At 36.1% G+C, this 6,578-nt stretch overlaps 1 protein-coding gene across 1 annotated transcript in view; it reads right to left on the reverse strand.

Moving 5' to 3' along the window:
* Positions 1-6,162, reverse strand: part of KCNIP4 (potassium voltage-gated channel interacting protein 4) — a 209,911-nt gene extending 203,749 nt beyond the window's left edge. Inside the window, exon 1 of the mRNA XM_039379047.1 lies at positions 6,141-6,162. The gene's annotated coding sequence lies outside the window, so the exon portion shown is untranslated. The remainder of the gene's footprint in view (positions 1-6,140) is intronic.
* Positions 6,163-6,578: the final 416 nt, after the last annotated feature.

Raw genomic sequence — 6,578 nt, forward strand, 5'->3', positions numbered from 1 at the left:
AACTGCAGCCCCTGTGCTTGAAAGTTTCTATGATATACCCCATGTGGATGCTGACATTTTTGAAGTCACAGCTATGGACAGAGGGTGAGAAATTTATGACACAAGATGGTAAAATTTTCATCCAGATAACAGAGAAGACACATCATTAATAGTTAGAAATACATTTTGTGTTTTGCTACCTTTTTTGCTACATACTATTGGAAAACTGTCAAACTTCCTGCAGACTTTAGGTTTGAACATTGTATTAAGTTGACTTTATTGTAAATATTATAAGGAAACTTATCTACAGCCTCAAAGTAGGAGACTGACAGAAGAGTTCCTCCAGTTCAGCTGATGCAGCATGTGGATGTTTGCCAGGCTTTTCCTCCTAATCCCTTGTTGGTTCATTAGTAGCTCACTGCAGACAACAAGAGACTGTTATGCCAATCAACACTAAAAGTCACAGAAAAGCCTAGCTCATATGCCCATGGAAAACAGCTTGAGAGATTGGAGCAAGAGAGCATTTTTCATAGTTCTGCTTTAAAAAGCCCAAACAACCACAAAAAAAGAACCAAAAAGCTAGAGAAATCTGAAGCCAATACCTATAGAGCCTTACATCCTGACTTAAGCCCTAGAGTGCTATTAGTCCAAAGGGTGAGCTCCTTCTTTGCCCAGAGGTTTTTATTAAGACAAATGACAGAACAAAAGAGTGACAAGTTCCATTTTGTTGGGGTATTTTTGTTTTGTTTTGCTTTTCAGACTGGCTATACAAAGCTAACCAACATATATAAAATAAATAAGGCAAGCTGACAGATACACTCAGTTTCCAATTCTGCCCAATTAACCTATTTGGAGCACCCAACAAGTTTCTTCCTAACAATCTGACAGTCTTCAAATGTCTTTCCTGAAGATCTGTACCATGTATAAATCTGATACAAACAAATCCATGTGCCTAAGCAAAGCTTGTTTTAGGTTCAAACATCAGAGCTCAGTTTTGCTACGGGGTTTAGGTTTGGTAGGAGGTTGATCTTATTACAGAAACTCACTGAAGGGTGCATTACGGTGCCTGAAGAATCACAGGGAATTCCACCATTTCTCTCACGGTGAAAAAAACACTTAAAAATAAATATAACAACCATATATTCAATAGTAATCTTGACCTTATCAATCGTCAGTGGTTGTTAATGGTTGTTTTAGACCATCTGATGGATGGCCTTTTTATGTGAACAACTGTACAGAAACACAAACTTGGGTTAACAGTCTCAGCAGACAGTCCGAACTAGATCAGTTGCATGTGTGGTCTTTACAGAACAGGTTTGAAGAACATAAGTGCAACAGTCCAGAGCGATATAAAGCACTGACATTTGCTAATTAAATGAGCAGAAGATTTCTGTGTATTGAACATCAAGACTTAGAGATTTTCAGCAGTGCTAAACTCAGCGGGAATACTCAAACTAATGGGCAGGGAATTCTTCTTGTTATCTAAATTCTTTCTCCCTCGCCTGTCCTTATGCAATATAAATGCTGGTATTACCACTTTCTGCCTCATTATTACACTCTTGGGTTTCTAGTGAATATTTTTCTTTATAAAGTGGTCATTTGCATTACAGAAAATATAACTTTTTTCTAAACAAACTCATAACTCTATTGTTTCTTTGCTGTTGGAAAACTACTTTTATTTAAATTCATATTTGCCGCACTGGAAAAATTAGGTTCTGATATATGCCTTTTCCACTTGGTCTGTAAGGTGAATGTGTTTCTGTGTGAGCCGGTACCTTCCAAAATGGTGTGAAAATTTCTGGAGCAAAGACCGACCCAGTGGATACAGAAAGAACAAACAAGACACTGAAATTTGTTTACCTATTAATCTTTAAATGTATCAAGACAGTGTTGCTCTTGGTAATATTTGCTTTTTTTTATATTCCCAAACAATATATCCTGAAGAGAACTCCAAGTGTTCCAGGGAGTTCAGAAAAGTAAAACAATATGAAATATGACATTTAATGCACCTAATTTGTCAAAACAAGCTAAAACCAAGTGGGACACCTGCAAGGCTTCACCACAGTTAGGTATCTATTTATTTTGCTTTCTCTGAATACCTCATAAGTTATTTGATTGATGGTCAATCCCCATTGAATAAACTCACATTTTCTCCTCCTCTGTTGAAAATATAAAAGCAAGGTTGAGCTACCTTAAGGACAGGTATCAGAGGACACATGAGGTGCATCATGGCCCAGTAGAAATATTTCACACAGTTGTCTATCAGTTTAAGTGACAGCAGTAAATTAATTTCCACAGGCTCTCAGGTGATTAAAACACTGCAGAGTAAAATAAACAACTACAATTGACCTCTTCACATGGAAGGACTAAAAGTATAATTGAAGCAAGTAGTCTTGGTCTGTGTAAGTACTAATGCTAAAATTCTGCTAGATAGGTTAAAAAGAAAGCCATTTAAAGAGGTCATGACCAGAGTTTTGAGATCATCTGCAGAACCACTAATGTCTGAAACTAAGCAGCACTAAAGAGAGAGCAGCATGGAAGAAGAAAAAGAGATTCTGAAACACTTTCTTTTCCCCAAGCTGGGAACCAGATAGAATTTAAATGGCATCCTAAGACTGCTACCTAGAAATTAATTTTAGAATGTAATGTAGATTCAGCCAGGAATACAGGTTTATCAGAGGACAGGAGAACTGTGAAATGAAATATATACATACCTATATACACAACACGGGAATGGCTGGAGGTAAGAGAGATTCACATTTTCCATTCCTGTAGCACTATCAGTATGCTTCAAATGCAGAATTCCTCCTTTGTAATTTCAAGTTGGGTTTTCTTCCCTCTGAGGAATATCCCTCTAACCTATTTGTAGTGTTTCGCATCAGAAGAGGAAACCTGAGCTCCATATTCAAAGCAGATAGAAGAGTCTGGCAGAGGAAGCCCATGGGAGCAGATGTCAGTAGAGAACTTCACAGAAATGCAATGCAGCAACACCGATGGCTAGAGAAGAGTCCACCACTTCTTTTCGGTTTTGCTGCATCTGAGGAAGGCAGCCCATAGAGAGATGGCAGGATGAGTTTGCTTCTGTTTCCCAGTAACCATCTTCTCCATCACTTCCTCAGTGAAAGCAGGATCCCCACAGTACCCCACTGTGTGTCTTCCACCTCCCAACAGTAGAACAAGGCTCACAATTTTTCCCATGGTTTTAATTCTAGAAACGCTACACACCTAAAGTCGTGAGTTTCTGATGCCTGTTTTGAAATCTACCTACCTGACATGGCCTGTGTACTTGACTACTTAACTGCTGGCAGAGTTTTAGATCTTTATTTTTGAAGCAGTATTTTCATCTCATTGCTTGCAGAACTCTTCATTTCAGTATAATTTTTTCTATATCTTCTCCAGCTGTTTGGTATCCTTGCACTATTTCCTGCTGATATTTCCAATCATTAACAGCATGTGTTGTTCTGTAGCTTCCTCTTTTGAACAAAGTTCTTGTTGCTTTCCTTTGTCCCTAGCACTAATAATTTGAAACGTGAACATCAGATTACAAGGAGAAAGTTTGCCTCTGCTTTTTCAAGGTTCTATTCTGAACTATTACTGCAGTAGATGCTACCTTGCAGTTGAGCCATAGATTACTGCATTTTGACAATTCAGTTTTGTATCAAATTATCCATGTCACATATTAACCACCTCTTCCCATCTGGTATCTTGCTGTCAAAGTGAAATATCAGTGTAAGCTTTTCTATATTGCCAAGCAATGGATGGATCAGAAATACAGGCACAGTAAAACAAAGCATCTTCTTTGAATTTCTTGAAATACAGAAACATACATTTACTTCTCCATGAATAACATATTGTTATGAAATGCATGTGATACTCTACTCGTTCAATATTGGGACTCTATTCCACTGTGTGTGTGCCACTATAGCTGTGTGTAAAATCCTCAATACATTACCTGTGACACCCTTACAAACATCTTTGCTGTAGTTTTCCACCATGACCTTTTTTAATAGTTCTGTCATTTCTACATAGGGAGATATAATATGCTGGGTTTGACTACAGTAAGAACTGAATTTCCATCACATTTTTTTGCACAGATTCATGTATCCTTACAGATTGAATCCTTGGTAGGTGATCTTACAACATGATAATTAAGACTCTAGCAAGCCCAGGATAAAATACTACAAAAGAAAGGCCAGAGTGTAGATTTTTTTTTTAATAATAGATTTAACCCACCTGTTAGCCTCTGTAAAAATAATGGAGCAGCTTGTTCTGATAAATGGAGGGAAAGTACCAAAGAAATATTTGATACAATATTCACAAAGTACCCAGAATTACTTTTGAAACTATGCTATAGTCCCTGTAACTGGTAAGCTGTGAATCATAGGTACAAAAGTCTGTGGAGTCTAGGAGTATGATCCCAAGTTAAATATTTATGTGTCAGCCCTAACAGTAGTACATTTGTGATGTCAGAGTAATGCTGATCCTTATTCTCAATGAGATGTTAATTAATGTGCTTAGTAGTTGCTTAGTAATAGTGGCTTTCAGAAGTCATCAATATTAGGCATTTCACAGCTTCTCATTTAAAAAAATAAAATCAATTGGACAGTAAAAGAAAAAAACATTTGGCAGTAATTAACTAAGTATGAAAACTTTTGAGATATGCCTATAATTAAAGATGTTCTGCAGACAAGGAAGGTTATCAGACTGTCCAGATTTTTTTTTCCTTTCATATGGGGACAATTTTCAACGATTCAGAATAAATTCTGAGACATTTTGAAAAACTGCACAATTTGCAGGGAGTCATTCCTCATTCTGATGGCTTATATTGGTGAAACTTGTTCTGTGCATGAAGCTTTGAAATCTGTCCTATTCCCAAATCACTACTTCATATTGTTGTAAAAGTAGTAGAAGTGTCAAGCTAAGGATTTAATATAATAATTATCTGAAACCAGTTTAGCAATCACCATCAGAGGTACACCTAGTTCTGCTGAGAGTTAAATTCATACAGAATGTACACTTTAGGTTCCAAAAAATGGGATCACTCAATGAACCCATAGAAAATATAGCCTATGAAAGATAACAAAACAAAAAAACCCCATATTTCCCTTTGGAAAAGAAGACTTAAAATATAGCTAGCAAAAAAAAAGTTCTGAATGAAGCATCAACTAAATACATTTTTCAAAGAATTCTGTAGACTTGGAATTATAAAGTTGTAGAATTTCAAGGGATGTCAGAAATTCACCTAGTCAAGTCTCTTGTATTGTACTTTACTGACAGACTTAAAAAAAAACCTAAATGAAAAGAACCAGAGCACATACCCCCAAACTCTAGTACTTTATCACTCTCTGGAAGTTGAATCCAACCCCAACCCAATGTTCTCCTCAATATCTTTTGCTGCTGTTTGATCTCATTTATTCTTGTCTATGTATATATCGCTGTCAACCTGTCCCACATAGCAGCAGATCTGGTATAAAAAAATTAAACTGCAGCTTACTCAAATTCTTTGAAGCAGTCCCTTTTCATATTATCCTGCTTATGATGCTCTGGTACATTTATTTTTTTAATTAGAAAACTGAGTATCTGAGATGTTCTGGCTATTTTTAAAACAGTTTTTCAAAAATGGAAAACAAAACAAACAAAAGGTTTGGGAAATGCATTTTTCCTAACATACAAATATAGAAATCTCAGAATCATCCAGAATAAATTCTGAATTATTCCACAGCTGTGGAAAACATAACTCTCATTAAAACTGACTACTTACTACTTTGTTTTTATATTGTACTCTTTCCTCTATTTTTCCTCATTTTGGTTAAGGGCTTCCCTAGGCATTGACTGTGTTGTTCTATACATTCAGAATGTCATCCCACGTGTATCATATCCTAAATGATAAATGTTAATAAAAAGAAGCAAAACATCTAAGCTTTATATTTAAGTGGAACATGATTGAACTGGTGGAACTAAGAAGTCTGGTGGGGATATGACTTCTATTTAATCAGGAAACCATTGTTTCTATAAACTCATTTGGCCCCTCAAATTCAAATCAGCTTCAGCCAGCAATATTATCTGAGGCATAGAGTTTTTAATGGAGGTCAGCATATATCCCAGACTCATGTGAATATGTACTATGATCATGTTCACTGAAAAGAAAAAAAAACAAGTACCTGGAGACTGGTAGTCTGTTTGTCCATTGCACTGGGAAAGAAAGTCCTGCCAGAAACCCTGCAAGAATGTCTGGGCACACTGGTTTTGTGTTTTGAGCACTGCCCTAATTGAAAGATAAATGAAATTAGGTGTAGCCATAGAGTTCCTAACTTTTTTAAAACAATTACATATTTTTAATATATAAAAATTTATATTGTTTACTCAAGAAAAGCCAGTGTTTGCTGTATGAAACAATTCAACATTGATATGGCAGTTTTTGCTGGACAGACAACTTAATCTGAAATATATGTTTAAGCCAAGATCCATTTCAGAGAATTTTGATTGGAAATACATATTTGTGACCTCATGAACTCTTTTGGAGAAATCTGTTATTCCAGCAGAGAAATTGCTTTGTACTGAGGGAGCAACATATGAATTATTCTACTCTTGAATGTGTT

Source organism: Pipra filicauda, unplaced genomic scaffold, assembly GCF_003945595.2.
Source record: "Pipra filicauda isolate LSUMZ 115617 unplaced genomic scaffold, ASM394559v2 scaffold153_size1761393_pilon, whole genome shotgun sequence".
Classification (NCBI taxonomy): domain Eukaryota; kingdom Metazoa; phylum Chordata; class Aves; order Passeriformes; family Pipridae; genus Pipra; species Pipra filicauda.